Source organism: Numenius arquata, chromosome 10 (genome assembly GCF_964106895.1).
Source record: "Numenius arquata chromosome 10, bNumArq3.hap1.1, whole genome shotgun sequence".
Lineage (NCBI taxonomy): Eukaryota > Metazoa > Chordata > Aves > Charadriiformes > Scolopacidae > Numenius > Numenius arquata.
In genome coordinates this window covers 12,811,615-12,834,074 of record NC_133585.1, presented here as the reverse complement: position 1 = coordinate 12,834,074, position 22,460 = coordinate 12,811,615, and the positions used below count along the sequence as shown (strand labels likewise).

Here is a 22,460-nt window from a genome sequence, read left to right as displayed (position 1 = left end):
AGCAGATTCACCCACTTCTAATCACATCTGCTGGATACATAAAGTAAAAGAATCTCCATTTTTCTGCTGCCAGAAAACCTCCCAGATATAGGAGGGTCTGTGATCCTTTTCCTCGACCTGAAATAATTTTTTCTCAATTTGTTGCAAATGTGGAGTTTATCTATGAGGTTGCTGCAATTCTGCCTGAAAAAAATGCTATTTTTCAATGAAATATAGGTTCTGCAAGTCTCACTACTAATATTCAGTGCAGTAACACTGAAGCAACATTTCCCCTCCTAATTTGATTGGTTTTCTTTTACTCTTTACTATTTCCTCCTGTTGCATGAATTTCTCTAACTTAGGAGTGTGTTTCAAAGGTGCTTTTTTCACTCATGTTATTCTCTTTTTTTTTTTTTTAATTGAAAACACCATAGACTTGTGCAACAGATGTACAACAGACAAAACAAATTAATTGGGAAAAAAAAAAAAACAACAAACTAAAATTTCCAGAGGCTTTGAGTGTTGAAGAGTTATACAGTGAAAGTATAGGAGTTGTTAGCATGGCTGATTTAAAGGTCCTTTGAGTTCTCAAATCAAGTAGCTCAAAATAGGTTATTGCCCCCTTATAAACAACAAGAATAGTGGAATCAATGAAAGGTTGTTTCCTGTGGGCTTGAGGCCACCCCCACTAACCTCATTCTTAGCAGCAGCAGCTCCATCTTTTTTTGTGATAACTCTACAGGAAGGAACAGTCAGAGTAGGACTAAGCCTGTGCTTCCTGCACAGTTGACTGATGCCAAAGAGAATTCAGACAACCTGAAATCTGTCAGTATTGCCTCCATGGGAGAACCCATTGGAGTATTTCTCCCCTTTATTCAGCCACCAGCTTCCATGGCATTTACAGAAACTGTCTTTGAGATAATTCAGCTAAATGTGGTTAATGTGTTCATACAGTATTAGAGAAGAATTGAGCCGACAGATGGTGCAGTAGCATACACCTCATTTCTTCAAGCTAAAACCATTAATACCAGGAAGTTCACTAAGAAAAGCTCCACGCCTTCCCAGTCCATTGAGTGGCACCAAAGATTTTCACTTCACATTTTGCTTTTCTGTTTTAATGCAGAGAAGAAAAGTAAATCACTGCGAGACTGGTGTCCATCCTGAAGGGTTGTAATAACACTTCTGTACCCAAGAAGAGATCCCCATAAATATCCACTTGCTTCTGTAAAGGTCTGAGGAAGAGGATGGCAGGCTTGGACAAACAGTAGTTGGGGTGTTTCTGTTATGGAAAACAGTTTTCTTCCCCCACTCCTGGAGCAAATGGTCTGTTCTTTTGAAAACCTGAAAGCCACCAGGGGACTCTGAGGACAATGACAGCTCCTTTTTTGACCTCTCATAACTTTTCCATTCCATGAATGGTCTGTTAATTGAATAAGCAAAGCAGACCAAGCTGTCACAGCCTCTGCCTATCTTCCAAGATTTCTGAAACAGTTGAAGCTCCCAACAGTCTTGAGCTCATTTCTATTCCAGAGTGTGTGGAAATGTGAGGCACAACAGGAGGGGGTGTCGTTACAATAGATTCGTGTTGGATTAATCAAAGTGGAAAGCTGCATGCTTCTTGGTTTTTTTTCAGAAGAGTGTCTAATAGGATTACTTTGAAGGCTGTGGATGTGCGTTACCATGTTTTCTTCCAAGCGAGGCAGAAAGGGCCACGGTGCAGGGCATTATGGGGCTCCCTGCCAGCCAGTTCTGCTTCACACTTCTTTGCCAATTAGTCTTGCAATGTCTGCTCCAAACAGGTTACCAATGAGCTTGTTCATTTAGCATCATTTCTGTATCTTGTTTTCTCTGTAGAAACAATCACTTGTTTTTATGCTCTGGAGCTGGCAATTCGGACAGAAGAGGTGAAAGGTAGGAGAGGGAGAGACAAAAAAAAAAAACATCTGCACCATCTCCATTCTTGTTCCGATAGATCTCATTAGGGAACATCTGCCTAAGTTCTCCAGGAGCAGATCTGTATGGGGAAGGTAAGAAGCAAAGTGAGCTAGCGAGGAGCTGCCCAACCCTGGAGGACACACACGCAGGTGGCTACCACTGCTCTGTGAATTGTAGGCCACAGTGCATTTATGCTAAAGGAAATGTGTGTTTGCAGATAGTTCTCAGCAACTTTGCTCTAAAGAAGGACATTGTCATTTACTTTAGTCATAAAAGCGGGAGATCACCTTTTTGGGTTGGGGGCTGGAGGACAGGGTGGAAGGAGTGAGGCATTTGTTTTCAACAGAATAACTGCATTTAGAGGTGCAGCTGATGGTCATTTACCAAAGCAAGTAAAAATCACTATTGTTCCCCAACTAAGTTTTTAGAGAGATTACACCAAGGATTTAGAAAAATTATGCACTACAAATTTAGAGGGGTTTAGAAAAGGAGAAACAAGTCTGCTATAGAACCTAATACTAATAGATGCTCACAGTTTTGAGAGTCATTTAACAACATAAAACTTTTGCAGATTTTTGAGCTAAGCAGAAAGGAATCAAAGTCGATGCTCCCTACTCCAGCATTCTCTGTTGCAGAATATCAGTCTGGATTATCAAAGTGAAAAATTCTTTGAGTTACATTTCTCCTAAACAACACCTCTGCATGGTAACTCTTCTGTTATGAAGACATAGCACTGAAAGGCTTAAAAGCTTGCTACAGTGGCTAGATATTCCTATCTTTTATTGGCTGAATTTTCTTGCCTGCTGTTTCTCATTTCAGAATCTATGGTTATCACAGAAAAACGTCTGGTTTCTCTTTCTGCTGTGCACTACATGTCACAAAAGAAATTGTAAAGCTTGTCTGGGCAAGTATTTACCTCTTCCCTTCCTTACCACTCCCAAGGAATCTCTTTGATGATTGCTGTTAGCCTGATGAAGTTTTCACTTCCTGTATTGTATTGCATCAAATTTTCAGGAAGTGCTGAAGTACAGATCTCAGAACACAGTCATTAATATAATCTACTCTAGAGGCCTTTTTAGTTTTCGGGGGAATCTTTGTAGCCAGGTAAGAAAGCAGCTAAGAAACTGTACTGTCTCTATCACAGGGGTCCACATAGTGTCAATTCTTCTGCCAACTACAGTCTGCACCACCATCACCCTCTTCCTAACCACATATACATCCATCCAGGCTGACAGCCACTATCCTAAAGAAACTCTCATATGCTCTTCTACCATGAAGAAAGCCTCTGAGACAGCTCTGGAGTGGAGTGGAAGGTGAAGCCATGTCCTTTAGCTCCAAGGACAGGAGCATCTCTACTTACCCTACAATTCTTTTCAACTTAAAGAACTCCAATATGCAAATTGTAATTAGAAGGAAGTGTTAGACCAGACACATTAATGCTAATGTTGCAAACGCACTGGTTTACACAACAACATTTTGATAGCATAATTACGTCAGTTAAAAACAGGGAGAAGAACGCGGCTCCAGCATCTTAGCTACGACAACCAGAATTGACAAAAACTGCTGTTGACCTTGTTGAGGTCACAGTGAATCTGACATACTTTTTTCTGAAGCAGAACTAGAGTTGTACAGGGACCGCTCAGTTGGCTGACCATGGATAACAAGCTGTGAAGGCAAGAAAGTATAGCCAGGGAGCAATGATGAACAATTGGAAGCATGTGGATCCAAAAGAGGATGACCTCCTCCTTTTTTTACCTTCATCATTTTTGCTAGGAGAGAAACTCTTATTGAATTCACTAAGCTACTGAGGTTCTGCCACTAGGCAGGGTCTATCTAATGTTCACAGCAACTAGGATGGGCCCATGATCATAACAATTAAATATAATCACTGGGGACTTGTCTCAGCTGCAACCAAATTTCTCAAATGCAGTCAGTCTACTCACAAGCCTTCCTATACTTGCAAGTACATACAAAAAGTTATTAATAAGCAGTTTATTACCTAGAAACATATGGGATAAGAAAAGAAGTGATTCAGCAGAAAGAAAACCTCTGCTTTTAATTATTGCTATCAAGCCAACAATTACCTCAGTCCTTAGAGAAGCCAGGTTTTACTTGAAGATTTTGTACCATGAAGTCAATGAAGACACCAAATTCTTTATAGAAAATTAAGAGATCGAATCCCTTTTTTAAACGGGAACAAAAAAAAAGCATTGACATTTCAAGAACAGTACAATTTGTACTTCTGTAATGGGATGTGAGCAGTATGAATTATGACTCTCATATTAAGTAGTTCTGGTCCATCTACTAGTCTTTCCTCAAGAGCAACTTCAATTTTCATCTCCACTGAGGTTAAAAAAAAGACCGAATTAGAAGCATGTTTCTTCTCCAATTCAGTTTTCTTTAAAACAGAACAGTGAAGTTAAAAATGGCTTGGACAGAGGACAAGGAACTATGTATAGCTAGAGCTAAGTCAGCAGCATTGTAGCATAAAAACATACGCTCAAGTTTTAAAATAGAAACCGCATGCCTGGATTTTAGCAAGGAACCACTTACAGCCCTTTTCATTCCTTGTGTAATTGTTAGGATCAGGAAATAAACACAACACAAGGTACGTATTCTATCTACATTGTTGTCTAACCATAGAAATTAGAAAGCACTTTTGGCAGTGAAACTCCTTAAGAAGTCAAAAACATCCTTAGCTTCCAAAATTGAGTAAGTAGTATAGTTGCAAGAGTGATCCCTTTCTATTAATTAATCTATATTCCACTGGAGTCTTAAATCTGCAACGCAGTGGTATTTTGACAAAATGCTGCCCAGGAATAAAGTATCCAAGTTACATCTTCACTGTGTGTGCACTTCAGTCTTTTCTACATTACACAGCATGTTTTCTTCTCAGGTAATGTATTCTGTCTCCTGCTTCTTAATTATTAATTGCTTAAGCTCCAGCCATCACCTGCTTAGTTCCTGCAGTGTTACATTAGGCCATTTTCTGTTTTATGCAAAGATCTTTAATGGTATAAGCATGTTGGTCATGAGTCACAGCCACTTACTAATAGGTTGGGGGGTTTTGTGAGTACTGCATAATTTAATTTGCACATACATGATGAAGAATGTGTTTTAAGGGCCCAAATAGTAACATTTCAACCTTCATTGTATTCACAGGTGTGTATTCACAGGTATTCACCTTCAGGTGAAGACTGTCCCTTCCTCAGTGTTGGTGCATGCCTAGGGGCCAGAGTCAATTTCATGTTTTGTTTGCAGTTTGATGCTAGTGTTCTTTCACACAGAATTCACATCTACAGGAACAACAGTGTTCAATATTGAAGTAACTGCAACTGAATGGATCTTGTCATAAGCATGGATCCACTTGTTGGTAAGCTCCCAAGTAATGTGTGGCTTTTGTAACTGTCTGCTTTGGGTAGCCAATTATGCCCAAAATGATCGCAGGAGTCCTTCTCTAATCTCTACAAAAACACGAGTCTTCAACATCTGTCACTCAAAATCTGATCTGTTTCACATCAGCACCATCTATGCATCTATAAATTACAGCAAATTCCACCACACAGCAAACCATCAGTACTGTTCATGCTTAACTTTCCCCATCTAGCTTTTCCACAGTCGTGCTGGTCCTACCATGGGCTACTCCCGCACACACACACTGCTCAGCCTCAGGCTTTGCAGGGAATGAAAGCAGATCATGAGCTGGCATACAGGACGGCGACTGGGATGAAAGGACTGTATAGTGCACTGTGGGGAGAAGTAAATTTTCTGGCATCAAACACTGCTGCCATGGGGGAGATAATGGCTCAGTAAGCAGGGTTGAAGGGAGAGGCAGGACACTGCAGCGTGAGGACCACAGTCTCCCTCTGGGGTGGAAGACACAAAGTACACCCTCAGAATGTGGATGTTAACATTTAGAATCATGTTTTACTCACTTTGTCTGGTCTCCTAAGGAAAAAGGAGAATATAAATTTCTGAACTGACAAGCAAATTAAATAAATATATTCCTGTAAATATTAGTGAAACTGGATACATCAACTATATTCAAATGAATTAATTTTTTTCCTTTACATAAGAAAATGCAGAATTCAGTTATTTTCCTGCAGTTTCAACTATAACAAAACGCTATTTTTCCATGATGTAAGGCTTCCACAGGAAATACTAGTTGTGGCCTCAGACACAGTCCTAGAGAGCAGCAGCAGGCTATTTATTTCATCAGTAGCTCACAAGAGAAGACATCTTTGCCTGCAGAATTTTATCATGAGTTCTGACCTTTAAAGAATTTACTGCCTCACTTCCGCAGTTACCAAGTTAAAATTTCAGCAGGTCACTCTCTGGTGGTTACTAAAAGCGAATAAAAGGAGTGAAACACCTGGGCTTTTTAAACCTTTGAGGCCAAGGGGTGAGCCTGGCATCCAGTGCTGACGGCACAGGAGGTGGCCGTGCATCCAGGCAGGGTGCCCAAGCACAGTGGCACAAAGCCGCTTCCTCCTTGCTTGCTGGCATAGAGCTGTCACCTCTCCCCAAAACCCAGGGGAAGAAACCACTGGGCAGCACCAGCTGCCACAGGGCCAGTGAGGGCCCTACCTGCTCACCTGCCCGAGGAACTTTCTGGAAGCCTCCAGCTCCCACTGCCACTGGGAAGCAACAGGTCCACACGGCCTGCAGGACTGTGGCCACAGCCCAGAGGGCTGTTGGTGGGACTTGACACCATGCTGTTGTGGTGCAGGGCTGGGCGTAAGCCTCTCTGGGTGGCGTGGCTCCCACCCCGTCCCTCTGAGGCCGCAGCCTCCATCCCTGCAGGTGAGCAGGTGCTCGGACGTCTGAGGTGTTTTGCACATCTCACCGTCGCAGCCGGGGGAGCAGCAGCGAGCGACTAACCCGAACTGAACGAATGCGTTCCACACGCTTCCTCCCCTCTCTCCCCGAAGAGCTGAGGCGGGGCGGGCGGGGGGAGGGGGGGGGGGGCGCGGATTCCTGTCAGCGCTGAGGGAGGGCCCCGCGCGCCCGCCCCGCCTCTGCCTCGCGCTGCCAACGGCCGCGGGCGCGGCGGGAGGCGGCTCTCCGGGGCGCAGCGGCGCAGGGCCGGGCCCAGCAGATGGCCGGCACCTGGACACCTTTCGTCTGGCGTATGGGCCCGGTCCCTACGGCATGGAAAGATCCTCATTTTACAGCCCGGCCCAGGAGGAGGAGGGCAGAGACGTTTTAAGCTCAGAACTCGTGAGTGAGCACAGCGAGCCTTTGGGGATTTGGGTCAGGGAGACCTGGTAAACGCTTTACTCAATCCCATTTGTGAATTAAACCAAAGCATGGGCTTAGCGTCTATTCTGCAGGTTTAATGAAGTTTTAACTGGTGGGGCCTGCCTCTCGTTAACTTGGATGAACTTTCTGGAGCGCTCCAGGGTGGGGAACGTCACAGGACACTTGAGAGGCCCCTGGCCAAGCTACAAGCCACTGTCTCCCAAGTGCCTCGAGCCCTTCTGGCCTGAGGGATTGCTGCTTCCATTCCCTCTTCATCTGTCACTACTGAGAAATGCTTAGCCCCACTGTGCTTCCCGTGAAAACCAGGTGGTGGTCCTGAAAAATATGCAAACTATTATTTAAAATCTGTCTTGAAACTTGGGCTGTTTCAGCAACCTTTTTATAAAAACAAAGTATTAACTTTTAAAAGCTCGGCACTTGTGAAAGCAGCATTTCTCCTGCCAAGAATTTTTTACTCTCATAGGACAGAGGCAATCGAATCTAACAAAAGCACATGGAGCAAAGGCTTTGAAAAGGTTTACCCAGTTATTTGACAGGCAGAGGAATTGCCTCATTTTGCTTTCTATTTTAATAAGGAGCTGCTCTTCTCACTTCCCTGGATTGAACAGGCTGATCTCACCAGTAAGCTATTTTTCCACTTAAGCATCTGCCCAGCCAACTTGGAGTGAGACCGTAACGGCAGGCTGGGTTCTTTTATTGTATGAGCAGTAATTAAGATCCCAGATGTTGCTGCTCTGCACCTGTACAGCCTTATTTTTGTCAGCAGGGCAGGCACTGCTGTAACTGCAGCTGGAATGTAACGCAGCAGCATTGCTTATTGCGTCGCTTACTGCATTCTGCTGATGCGACAGTTGCCTGCCATATAAGACATTGCCACTGTTAGTAACAGGCCACATGCTTTGAACTGAGTTTGCAAAGCCTCACACTGAGTCATGCTAGGCTTGCTTCAGCTGAACATTAGCTGACCTACCTGCAAGGTTGTTTTTTTAACTTGGCTTAGCTGTAACAGCATTTTTTTCTACTGACCAGGTGATTATAGATTTGTTTTTATTTTTGCTTATTCTTGTATGTTAGCACCATAGTTGTGTACAGACAGGAGTAACAAGTAGTTGTTCTGTGTAGAACAAGATGCAACCAACATAATGGTGTAGCATGGAGAAATACAGGCCTGCAATGATAGCAGAGGCCTTGAGAGGGAGATACAGGATGTGGTGGGGAGGAGTACAGGCACAAGATGACAAATGATGAGGCGCAGTCTTGCCACTGGAGACCCCACAGCTGTAAATAAATCAAATCTTTTTCCATTAAAGAGAAATACAGACCTAGAGTTAGACAAAACCACATTTTTATGAATAATGGAACAAAGAACAAGTTTCTAGTGTATGCAAGGTATATCATGTACTGTAAATTTGGGTATCGTGGAGTTGCAAACCAGTGATGAAACAGTAAGGTGTGAAAGGCTGCTGGCAAACACAAAAAAAGACCCCAGGTGGATCCCAGAGTGAGAAGGGTGCAGCCATCAGCATCACATTCCTCCCAGCAAAAGACCCCATGTTCTGGTGAGCAGCCTTAGCACCCCTACCACCGGACTGAAGCCACCAACCTGAAGATCGCAAGAAGCAGTGGTGGGGTGAGCGTAACACCTGGAAAGGGAGAAGCAGCTAGGAAGTGTGAGTATAACAATTTTAACTGTATTGTTGTTTTTATTTTTATTGCAACTCTTTCTGTAGAGAAGCATTTTTTCGTTTTCTGTAATAATTAGATATGGACTAATAATGATTCTTAGATTAGACTTATGATTTCAATTATACTAACAATAAATTCTTGGCTTTCTAGATATGATCTGTTTACTCTTTCTTCATAAACAATATTTTGAAGGTAACATGCTTTAAGCCTACTCTACATTGGCGCAGTAGTATTCAAAGTGCGCTGAGAGTTAAAGGTGCAGGATGAGGGTCCTTGCACGTGGAGGAGGTTCCAGACTACAGATCGCTTTTCTTGAAGAAAGTACAGCAAAAAAAAATATTTAAGTAGTAAGAAGAGAATTTAGCAAGATTTAAAAGTTGTCATCGTAATGTGCTCTTAAATGTAAATTAGTCTAGGAATTTAGGCAAATGGTACTAAGATCTGCCAGCTGTTTAAGGATTTTTTTTTTTTTTTTGGTAAGAAAGATTGCAAGTGGTGCAATTTACTTGTTTAAAAAGCATACGTTTCTTATTGGCAGAATAGCAGATAACTTGATGAATTTAGCTTAAGACATATATATGTTTCTTTGAAAGAATCTCCGTATTCTTGTAAACCAACTTTTCCTGCCTCCCCCCTTCTCTGGATTTATATTTATATCCCAGGCAAATCTGGCGCTCTGTAATGTTAGAAAGCATGGCTAAAACTTGTGTGCTTGTTTAGCCTTCACAGTGGGGAGGGGACAGGAAAGGAATCAAACAGGTTTTTACAAACATTTCTATTAAAAGCAGTAACGCCTTTAAGATAAAGGCTATAATTAATTAAATACCTGACATTGTGATGAACTTTCATGGAAACAGGGTTTCAGACGTGTGGAATCTATTGCAAATGACGGCTAAAAATACCACTCCTTAATAATTAAGACAGAGCTGGACTTACACCAGAGCAGTATACATTTCTGTGAGCTGCTCCTTGAATTTGTGTCACTTCCATATGCAATTAAATTTAGGGAGTCCTATTTAGAGGCTGACTTTCCTAACTATGCTAAAGCCCTCATGCATCCTTGGATGGACTCAGACCAATCAGTGTGCGGCAGTGCAGGGCTTGAGCTCAGCGTTGCCACTTCATGGGGATATGAACTGCTGTTCTCAGCACACAGACTGCCCTGAGACCAGCATTCCGTAGGGTGCGTGGGAGCGTGCCCACGGCTCCAGCTGCCCCTTCACTGATCTCCGTCATCCATATCCATCTCACAGCTCCCTCCCTGTCACTCTGAGGAAGCCACAGGGAAAACAGCATTAAAGAAAGAGCTGAGCTCCCCTGAAAGGCATGTGCGATGTGCCAAGCAGTGAGCAGCAAAAAGTCTGGCTAAGGAGGTTTCTCACCAGCCTGGTTTCATGTGACCCGAAGAGAGCTCAAGGGGATACATATGACAACTGAGCTGAAGCCACCTCCAGCCTCAGAAGCTGGAACTCTACCCAGGGTCAAAATGTGAGCAAGATCTGCTGCCATGGCATGTCTGGCCGTGGTATTTGCTTAGTATTTTTGGAAATGCAACCTGAGTGTAGCACATTATTCAGAGGGGACTCAAACTACTTTTGAAAAGAATACAAATTATTTATGTAGGGATTGGTAAGCATATAGAGGCTGGGAGAAAGCAGGGAGGTGAAGGTAAATTAGTTAGAAGAGAAGCAAGAAGGGGAAAAACAGGTATACAGTGAGCTCTGGAAAATACATACCAAAGGTATGGAAGAAATGGGAACAGACCCATGCTACCATCCAAGCAGATGCAAGGAAATCCTTCTGTAGGAAGGCAAGTGCTTTAGCGGTGGGGGTGGAAGCCTTCTCCCTGCCCCACAGGGGAGCCAGACCCTGGCCAGTCTGCCACTCTAGGATTGTCAGCCAGGGACATGACTCTTTAAGCCCAGCTAATCCTGAAGCACAGTGGTGTCTGGGGCACTGCTGGGTAACTGAGGAATTAGGCTGCAAGTAAAGCTGCTCCTGCTGCAAGTACACACTGAAGAACGAATGCGCTGTCACAAACTAATGGTGCAGTAAGGAACTGGGGAACTGATGCAAGATTCGAAAGGAGAGATGAATTCTTGCAGACATCAGAGAGACCTGGCACTACTCCCTCATGCATTGCTGTGAATTTTAGCTGCCTCACATGCAAAGTCTAATGCTTAGTAGAAAAACATTGAGTGAACAGTTCCCAGTATTGTGAGGCAGCAAGTTCCACAGTTTAATTCTGTGCTGTTTTAAAATGTACTTCCTTTTGCTTATTTTAAATTCCGTTACTTGTAATTGCGCTGGGCTCCCTCTTGTAAGAGTGAAGAAGAGCTCTGGGAAAATCAGTCATTTCCTATTTACGTTTTCCACATCATATTTGAGTTTTTTTGTTCCAAGTCTTATACCTCCAGTCATTATTGCTTCTTCAAGCTGAAGAATTCTTGCCTATTAACCCCTTCTGGCTGTTCCATATTGCTGGTTATTCAGGGTATAAAGCAGAAGAAAGGAAGATAAAGAGGCTGGTTTTTGTATCTGCTTCTGTCTTGCTATCTCCAAAAATCCATGCTGTATTCAAAACAAGGCAACATCATGGGTGCGTCCTGTGATGTGAAGATGGTTCCTGTTTCCTTCTTCTATTTGTTTCCAAATAAAGCCTAATGTTGTAATTGTCTTTCTGCCCTCTGCTGAAATTGACTAGTCAGACTTTTTTTTTTTTCCTTTTTCTGGTGGCAACAGTTAATTTACACTCTACCTTACTGTATTAGACTATCATGAATAACCAAATGCCCACAGACTGCCAAACACTTGCCGTCCATCACCCTTCCCTCCCACCACACTCCCTTTGTCAAGTCAATCATAAACCCATGCAACAGTGCAGCACTCGGCTCACATGCCTTGGTAACTCAGCAGCATCCTCCTTTCCTGCAGGGATGGGGTTGTTATCTCCTCTCAGCTCTTCTCTTTTAAGCCCTTGGATTGAAGGTTTTCAGTCCAATAGAGGACTTTTCTCTCTATGCATAGCTTAGGGTCTCCAGGGGGCTTTAGTGAGTATTTTTATGTTTAAAATTTTTTTTGACAAGCACACCTTACTTTTTTCAGCTAGGAGAGTAGTAGAGCGCTGGTGTGGATTACTTAAGAGAGGCTGTGAAATCTCCATCCTTAGAAGTTTTCAAAACTGGGCTGCACAAAGGCAGGGCTGACCTGAAGTAGCTTGGTCATGGATCTCATTTCGAGCTCAAGTCTGGGCTACACGATCTCCTGAGTTGCTTTTAACCAACGCTTGCATGGCTTTATATTAGCTGTGTTACGCCTGTCCGCTTACTTAGGAGCTCCTCAGGAGTTTCATGAGCAGTACTTACGGTTCTCTTAGTATTACAGCAGCTGGTTCCCCCCAATATTTAGCCAAGTACCTCAGCAGCAGCCTCTGCTTTATTTATAGTGTGTAACATCTAGCAATTTCTTTTGGAACAAAGTTAAACTTGCTCTCCTGTGGTTGGTAGGATTATTTCTGAAGCTCTTTTGAAAGCTTGTGGTCAGTGTCTTTCCTCTAGTTCCAACTGTAAGTGACGTGACATAAACCACAGCCATTTGCTGAGTTGCTTTAGGGCTCTTGATCCCCACCAGTTGGGCCTGATAGTCATTGATAATCAGCTCTTGTCATTCCTATACAGTTCCTGCTTTGACATTAGCACCTACTTGACACTTGTCCCTCCACCAAGTTTCCAAGAAGTCTATTTTTAATCAATATGCTCTCTGTCTTCAAATCCTTTGCAAATAGTGACAGTAAGAGACTAGGGCATTGTCTGTCTGCCAGAACACTGGCAGTGATGTCTCTTTAGTTCATCTTGTGTTTAAGCAGAAATGCTGCAAGGAAGCTAACTAAAGATCTCCTATATTCATGCACAATTTCTTTCATAAAGTCATCTGTGGGGTCCAGAAGGTGTAGTGGGTTTTCTCATGTTTCATAATCCATTTAACCCTATGCAGGATGCAATTTAGCACCTTATTTTTACTTACCTATCATAAAACTTTATATTTCCATCCCAAATCCCACATTATTACCAGCAATTTGTATGTTCAGAAGATCTCCTTTGAGCGATTTTGCAGTCTGACCAGAGTGTGGTACCGGTTACACAGTAACATGAGCAGTTTCCAGCCAGTGTGATGAGAACAGCATAAACCAGTATGACAGCTTCTGAGTAGCGATGAACTCCTCTGCTCTCCCTGTGCTGCATCTGCCGCGTAAGGCTCCAGGTGCGTTTCCAGAGCTCCTTGTGGAAATGAGGCATTCTGGAGCCAAGTGCACACACGCTTACCTCCTTTGCTCATACGCTCATAGCAGGGCAGGTCTCAGATCTCCCCCACTGCCAGCATCAGTGCTGGCACAGCACGGGGCACAGCATCACAGAGCCAGGACATTGGACGTACTTCAACAACCCTTCAAGTGCTCCAGAGAGCGGCAGAAACTCAGCAAGAGAATTCCTCAGGGCTATTGCCAGCTGCCGGGAAGATCAGAGAAGGCAGAGTCACAACATGCTTCCAACAGTTACTGTATTTCTACAGAGATAAAGGAGTCAGCATGAAAGCTGCTAGAGGAATATTTGTCACTCTTGAGCTCGTGATCTTGAGGAGCTTGTTTTGGCAAGCTGTATTCAGAGCTGGGTTGTGAGTGTTCATGGGCCTCCTGGTTCTATCCGTAGGAGAGTAAAAAGAGCAAAAGACCTGTAATCTTCCATTTGTTCCTTTGCACTTTGATGCTTATGACAATGGCTATTCTGAAACATTGAGAGCAAGAGATTGTGTGTTTCATACTTTTCACAGCATCTCAAAGAACTAGTTATACTCTCATAAATATCTGTTCTTACAATTGGACACCATGGCTGGTGAGTTCACTTTTGAGTAAACCACCTCCTATTTTCTACCCCGCCTGTGTGGTACTCTGCTGAGCTGTCAGTGCTGGTCCTTACTGTGATGTGGAAATTCAGGATTGATAATTTCATGTCTGCTTAGTATTTCTGTGGAACTGGCATTAGAAAGCTGGGCCATAAAGCAAGTGCCATGGAGCAGCCTGGTCCTTATACTGGTGGAAGCAAACCTCAGCATCCTCAAACAGCAGCCATTTTGAAAGAGTCTTTTCAGTAGATCAGGATGAACATTTTTTTCCCCTAGAACAAGAAGAGAATAGAATAGAAGTTTCTTACCAGTGATGAAGAACAACTGTCAGGTACTTTTGCCCAACAAGGACTTTTCACTGAATTTCACTGAATTTTTTTAGAGTTGGAAGGGACTATAGAGATCATCCAGTCCAACTCCCCTGCTGAAGCAGGATTGCCTAGAGAATGTTAAAGCATGTTACTCAGGACTGCATCCAGGCGGGTCTTGAAAATCTCCAAAGAAGGGGACTCCACAACCTCCCTGGGCAGCCTGTTCCAGGGCTCTGGCACCCTCACCGTGAAGTTTTTTTCTCATATTCGAGTGGAACCTCCTATGTTCCAACTTGTGCCCGTTGCCCCTTGTCCTCTCGCTGGCAACCACTGAAAAGAGTCTGGCTCCCTCCTCCTTCAACCCACCCTTTAGATATTATAAGCATTGATAAGGTCTCCCCCCTCAGCCTTCTCTTCTCCAGACTAAAGACTCCCAGCTCTCTCAGCCTTTCCCTTTTCTCTTGTAAAATTTTGTTTCAGTGGTGTTATTGAAAATAGACGGGGGAAGAGTTAGAGGGGATGACGTAAGGAGTTTTCTTAGCTGTGTACTACCATTTTTGACTGCATTCAATGAAGAGAGCAAAGCAGCTTCCAAAGAAAGCACTTGGCAGCCTAGTGCCACCGTGGTTCTGGAGCCCGCCATCACATTTGCAGATGTTACGCTGTGTACTGCCAAACTTAAGGCAGAATACTGACTTTAGCTGCATCTTGGTAAAGTCTCAATGTTGCAACCAAGTTGCTTATGGTGCAGTAGTGTATGCAGTCTTCATGGCAACTGTTTGTAGGTAGTATGTTTTGCAATATGCTGGGAGATGATAGCAACCTAATCCTAGATGGCACATGGTACTACTGGAATCTCATTTGGGAAGTGAAAAGTACTCACGGGCTAATTGCTAGCCTATTTGGAGCCCCTTAAAGACCTCAGTGGGATTTTGTTCTCACAAGAAATACTTGACACCTCAGAACAGGAAGTGCTGTGCAACCACACGCCAGGCCCAGATGTTGATCCAGTTTCTGACACGTCATAACTTGCACGATGGGTTTTCTTCACCCTGTCAGACCTCTGTGTCTCCGATTTCATCTCCAGGGAAAGCTTGTTAACTAAGAGTATTCTGTCCCTACCATTGGTCACAGATAGATAACGAGTTTCAGCACTGTTCCACTAACAAATATTATTTTCTTTCATAGGTCTGAAAGTCTAGAATTCTTATTTAGTATCCAGGACTAATGTTCCACATGTTCCTGAAATAATTTGACATTTACTGATGTTGAGAAAACATCAACAATTAAGACAATGACTAAGGCTGTGCAGAACAATCCTGCTTTTCTGGATATCCTTGTCTTACATATGCCTAAAATCCTGTTTGAAAGGGAGATGATCTCCACCTCTCTAAGAGCACGTCTCTTGTTTGGGAAGTCAAACTGCATAATCATAAAGTCTAAGTAGAATCTCATGTATGTAGTCAGTGAAATCCAGGTTCATAGAACTCCTTCTCATCTTTTGGTTGTATTATTTCCAGTATCTTAGTGCAATGATGATTTTTTTTGCTGGACCCTGGAAAGAAAGTACCTTCCAATGGTGCCACATGCTTCTCTCGCTGGAATGATGCTAGCAATGGCTCAGCAACCAGGTGGGTTTTCAATCTGGGCCCAGGAAACACACAGTGTGGGTCCAGTATCCACAAAACCTGGTGTTCATCAGAAACAGCCTGAGCAGGTCCCCTCCCCACTTCATCTTACACTTTTCCTTTGTGAACAGCATGAGCTCCTGGGCCAGAGCCTGAGACAGCCACTTCTGGTGACCTCAGCAGAACCCCTATAAACATGCCAACTTCTTCAGATGTGTTTGGTGTCCAAGAACTAGGCATGTACTGAGCACCAGCTGAGGGTTTCTCCCAGAAAAAGGTATATAGACTGAGCTCAGCTTTAAAGGACATCAGCATAATGCAGGACAGACTGAGGTTAACAACTTCAGGATTTGAATTCAGCATTTTGAAAACTCTGTCCAGTAAAAAACCTCAGAGACAAGGGTAGGATTGTGTGGACAGCTGTGGTTCAAGAGCCACTTCATTTGGTCCCAGCTAGCAAAGTTCAAAACCCAAAGCACATTCTCAGTGATTTTCAGAAGATTTAAAAAAGCTGAAGCGACGTTATGTATGTTAATCAAACAGCACAAACCCATTCTCCTGCAAACTTCTGAATGCTAAGCACAAGTGTTAAATAAAATTACCTTTGCAGTGTATTTCATCTTTGTATAAACCTTTTAACACTGTGACACTACGTATATTTCTGTCTTTTTGTGAGGAACATATAAATTGATTTAGTTCTCTCAACAGAATGATTTATTTTTTTTTTTTATCTACAGTCTTAGACTGGATGTATACTAGACCAGCATATTGTTTTGGAGTACTGATTTGTCCCAGCAATTTTAATTGATCCTCTACAGGAACATACAGATGACATTTGAAGTCCTAGATGATACTTGGTATTGTCTCACATTTGAAATGATACTTGAAGAACCATTATAACCTACACCAAATAAGGAAGGAGGAAATTTTATGATTAGCTGGGATAAAATAGTTACAAATTTGTTCTTGCAAAATCCTCAGTAAGATTCTCATTGTAATCCAAGGTATCACAAACAAAAAATGCTGTTTTGCAAGATGAAGCTCCATTTTAAAACTAGATGTATGATATGCATGAATGTACTCAGCACAAAAAATTCCAACTGGATTTTTCCATTAGGAACATTAAATTTTCCTTATTAAAAATTTATTGTAAGGTTTTAAAAAGTTAGGGCAAAGGAGACTACAAACAATAATTGCATCACTTCTATTTAATTTACAATGCTCCATTTCTGCTGCTAAAGTGTAATTTCATTATAGCACTTTCACCTAGACAAACACAATGGGTTTTTTAATTTGGATACGCTACACTTTGCCTTAAAATTCCTTCTTGAACGAAGGCAAAACTTGAAAATATGAGCGAGCAAAATGACACCAGATGTTATACAGCAGTTTATATAACACATTTCTAAACTAATTTTTGAGGGTCAGTAACCTGAGTATCAACCTTTTGAACCGAAATTCATGCCTCAGAGTAAAGCTGTGACACAAAGTGATCTTCCTGCAAGTTTTCCTTGTGGTTTGTACTTAAATTCCATTCAAAGAAAGACTATAAATTAAACAGCAGAGCAGAAAACAACATAGGCTGGATATTTTAAAATTTTATGCCCCAGAATCTTTCAAGAACCACGTTTGGGATAAGAGGCCAACAACAAACACACACATCCATGAAAAACCCCGAAGTATCGCACCTTTGGGATGGTTCCCAGAGGCAGTAAGGCGCGCAGAGCTCCTGAACAGTCTCATTTCATCCAAAAGCAACTCCTTCCTTTCCTTTCTCATTCAAACTTTTGCAACAGTGCCCTTCCCCTTGATTTTCATGCATTAGGTACTGGTAACAGCAGAGAAACAAAATGACTGTATATAGATATATATAGAGATATATATGTCTGTGTGCGCTTGCACACTCATACATTCGCACATATTTTTCATCAAGGTTTGCTCTCCACCAAGTAGAACACTGTAACACAGAAGGAAACCAAACAGCAGCAACTGTCACTAGGACGTATGTCACAGCTACATTCACAAGTCCTTCTCCCATCAAACACACTAAATACTTTTTTTTTTTTTTTGTCAATTACTGGCTGAAAAAAAGTAAAATTATTTCTAGTAGCTGTTATTTTTTTGTTGCTGCTGTTATCATTTTTATTTTCATCAAATTGTAGCCCTTGTAAATTTTGTCAAGTTTTTGTTTCTACTGATTAAACATTAGTGAGCTTCAAGGAGAAAACAATGCAAGTTACAAACTTGTTGAAGAAGTCTGGTTTGGGTCTTTAGCAGATGTATTAATCCAGGTGGTAAATCTTCATCTCCACAATTAAACATAAACTCTTTGGCGCACCTTTCACTCAAATCTCTCTCCTGGTATAACATTCTCCTTTCAGTGTCTTTATTCCTTAGTTTCGACTGCGAGAATACATTTAATCCTCTTAAGAGGGTAAAGTGACAGAGCTAGAAAATTTGGGGAAAAGAGCAGCGCACACAGGCACACACACAATTACTACTCACGCACCTGACCAACGCCGCACTGTTGGTCTAGGGCACAACCACGGGGTCAGCTTTACAGGTGGAATGAAAGTCATTTCATCCACTCCACGCTCCAGGTTAACACCCTTCCTCCCCACTTTTAAAAAAATTAAATGCAGAGACGCAAATAAATCTTCTGTCATTATCCAGAAAACAAAGAATTCCCACATGCAGCAGTAAATCTAAATAAATTCCTGTTATTCTTTCCTGTACTCCAAATAGATTCCTATTTTCTGTATCACCTAATTTTACGCTGCAAATCTTTACCCTACTATTAATCTTTATCCAACAATGAACCTTCCTCTAAATATAACTTTAGACCATGTAAAACAGATGAGAATTTTGGGTCTACGCCGTGGCATAGAAGGCAAAGGGTATTACTGCCTGAAGAACTCTATTATTGAGAAGCCTAGCTTTCCACACATCAAGAAATTCTTTGGCCTTTACTCCTCCAAGCTGATGAAATGTTCAGCCGATGAATAGTTCGCTTTCCTCCCAAAGAGGACTGCTTTTCCCAGGGCTCCTCACAACACCCCCCGCATCACCAGCGAGTGCCTGTTGTCACACACAGACATAGCACACCAAGCGTGGCAACCCCAGGCTTAACCTATAGCTGCAAATTCAATTCAGTTTTCACAGCTGGAATAAAGTGGAATTAGTAAATCAATCTACCCTTGGATGAGGACTTCAAGCAGTTGCATTATTTAGAGTGGTTTCACTTTTATTTGCAGTAAGACTATCTGCACCTACTGATGTTGCAAATGTAATAAATTACAGCCCCTTAGAAAGGGGACCTTAAGGGCAGGTTAAAAAAAAAAGAAAGAATATAAATGGTTTCTGTTCCAGTAGCGTCCGTTACCCAAAGACAAATTAACGTATTACACAGAGGAGGAAAAGCAGCAGCCTGGCTTTGAAAACACTTGGCTAGCAGGACTCAGGGCAAATTCCAACCTCATTATCTCCAATTAACGACCCATCCTATAAGGGCGGGCTTGATGCAGAAGAGTAGCAGCTACTTAAGTCTTTCTTATCTTTTGAACTCAAATACACATTTTTGGTTTCCTTGCCATTTAAACAAGTACCACATTCATTAAAAAACCAGAAAAACCGCTTTACTGAAAAAGCCGCGTGGGCTTGCCTGTTGATAGCAGCAGCCAACCAAGTGTGCTTGGACTTCTGCTTACTCAGAGGGATTAGTCATGTCCAGAAAGGAAAAATGAGGGAAGACGGAATACTTGCTAGTGCATCTGACACCAAAGACATCTTTATCAATTCAGTGAGGTACTTGAGCTTGAAAACATGGTTAAAAGGAAGAACTCCCATTAGAATATTCTGTTACAGAAAAAGTTGAAAAAATGTAACACCCTAAAAATGGTAAGAGAATTCCCACTATCTTCTTGTCCACCCAGAAACGTCCAGGCAGTGACGATTCAGCTCCCAAGTAGAACCGCGCTATTCCAGCTGCAGGCCTGGCACAGGCGCTGGGCTCGGGGGGAAGAAGGAAGCTTTTATACCTTTGGGATCACTGTCCAGTCTTCTGCCCAGAGAGACTCAATCTGCTGCCGGCACACCGCCTACTCCATCAGGCCAGCTTGAGAAGTCATCTCCAGCACCACCACCTGCTTTTACATTAAACTTCTGATCCGTCAGTGCTGTACAGATCATGCCAGCTCAATTTGTTATTATGCAAATCACGCATATCAAAAGTCTGGTAGTGAAATAATTTATGCGAAAGGCTATGACTCCCAAATCTTCTACAGAAGCTTCACAATTGTCCTGTTAATCTGAAAATGCCGATGTCATCTCAAAGCATCCACACACAACGCTTGCAGTACATCTCTACCAATAAAATAACCAAAAAAAAAAATACTGTTACTGGATCTTACAATTTCTTTTTTCAAACATTTCCTTACACAAAGCTGTGTTTGCCTCCTACAGTGTCACATACTAATAACATACTGCTCCGTGTTTCAAACTCCAGTAAGATCCCTTCACAGCACAGAAATAAAGTTACATTTTGCTGATGCTTGTTAAAGTGGCAATAGAGATGACACACCACATTCAACTCGCTTTCCAGCTCATGAATTACTGCATATTGTACCTGTGTCTAGTTGTATCAATTAAGAAAAAATCCATGGGAAAAAAATATATCCTGAAATTAAAGCATCGTTCATATTAATAGAGAAACAGAGCAGTGCTCATGGTAATTGTCTCATTTTTCACTGAGGAAAGAAGCCATTAACATCCCCACCACCATGTGAAAAACATCAGTATAACAAAACTGCCCCATTTCCCCTATGTTTTACCTTATTTTTGTTATTCTAACTACAGCTCTTTCGAGTTGTTACCTGCCCCTTCAGCTGAACGATCAATAGCAACTTCTGTGGAAAACTCAAAAACGCATCAAGAGATGGAGTCCATCATCTCCAGAAAGTGCCAAGCCTTCGTGGGTTTGACTGCCCACAGCCTGAGCGCCAGGCACTGCACCCTGCTGTCCCAACACACCACTGAAAAACAGAGCACTACCTTCAGGATGCTCCTCTATTATTTTTTTTCCTCTTTTTTTTTTTCCCCCGTCTAATAATTTACCTGACACTGCCTTCTTTCTCCAGTCACTCAGAGGAGTGTTTTATTACATGTTAAAAGACAAGATATGTATTGAAAGTAGCAATTTTATTTGAGTTAAAATTATTTACAAAAACCCAAAGACATACTTCATGAAACTGGTACAAACTATTTTTCCTGCCGTTGGCTTTTGCTCCAAAGATCACAGCTGAGAAATACTGTATAAAATAAAAATAGGATTGGATTCAGAAAAGTACTCTACTGTTCTAATTTCCAATTGAGAGTATTTACACAAATATTTACAATGGAAAAAAAGTTACTTTAAAACTTTAATTTGCAAGTTGGCCTCAAGTACCCTTTAATGCAGAGTTATTTGAGGGTCTAACACACAAAAATGCACTGCAGTTCACAGGGTGATTTCTCCCCCCACCCTCAAAAAAAAAAAAAAAAAAAATCTGCATTTGTCAGTGCTTGACAATTAGTTACATTTAAAAAAAAACTGTTAAACACTGAGGTAAATCAATTCCCAAACAATTACCAGTGTAACAAAGAAACGTAGTTGTCCCTGCTTTCCCCCATCACCACATCTGTATTTTATACTCTCTTGCCATCTCTCCACAGAAAGCTACACAATCAATTTGAAATCCCATTATAAGTGAAAGATCTCTAGAACCAGAAAACTAGATGGGCAGAATATTCAATAATTTCCTCCTGATGTAGATCATTTACATCGAGTTCTCTCTCTCTCTCTCTCTCAATACTGGTGGTTTGGTTTTTTTAAACAAAGGGGAATACAACCTCAAAAACTTTTCTAAGTTACACTGATAGGCTAAATTTTAGAAGGTGATGAGAGAAAACGCAAAAAAGTATGACCAACATAGGATTTTTGCCGCTAATCAGTTACTTCCTTACAGAATTCCCAACAATCTGCATTATCAAAAATAGGAAGACATAGAAGGCAGCCACTGTATGTAAAAAATTTACAGCTGGCACTGATACAAAAGCACGAGTTCTTAACTTTATACATGGAGATAACACAAGATCTAAAAGCAGGTTAGATTTCCTGTTATTTCCCCCTCATTATACATAGAACTAATATTTTTATGGCTTCAAGTTTTACAAATTCAATGGAATAACATGATGTAACTACCTATACAGGTATTTAAAAATGTCGATGAAGCAGATCTCAGAACAGTCTGCAAATATTCAAGACCACCTTAATAAAAATAATTACCAATTCTGTTGGTCTGAATAATGAGTGCAAGAAAAAAATTGTTTAAAAAACTTCATGTATTTTCTGGGATTCTTTGTTCCACTTAAGTCTTCAAACACAATGCTTTGCTGTGAACTAGACCTCAGACTGAACAAAATCTTAGCTATATCAGCAATTTAAGGCTTTGTGTTGTATGCATTTAAACTCTGTCATACTACAGCAGGATGAAATAGAAAGATTATGTCAGCTGGAAACATTAATCCCCATTGGTGTTTTAGCTTCTTTAAAATTCTTCCCCCTAAAGCATCCAAATTCTTTGTATTGAGCGTTATAAAATACATCTCGAGTGCTTCCTTGAAACAAATTAAAACAGCATTTCAAAGTTTTTGCTTATTAGAAGTGTAAACTACCCTGGGATTGAATATCTTTTTTTTTTTTTTTTCCTTTCTTTCTTTTTTT

General features: G+C 41.7%; 1 long non-coding RNA gene across 1 annotated transcript; it reads left to right on the top strand.

Moving 5' to 3' along the window:
* Positions 1–6,934: 6,934 nt before the first annotated feature.
* LOC141469569 (uncharacterized) lies at positions 6,935–20,102 on the top strand. The gene is made up of 3 exons (XR_012463461.1): positions 6,935–8,846; positions 15,593–15,703; positions 19,633–20,102. It is a non-coding gene; the product is annotated as an uncharacterized lncRNA (long non-coding RNA).
* The last annotated feature ends 2,358 nt before the right edge of the window (positions 20,103–22,460 follow it).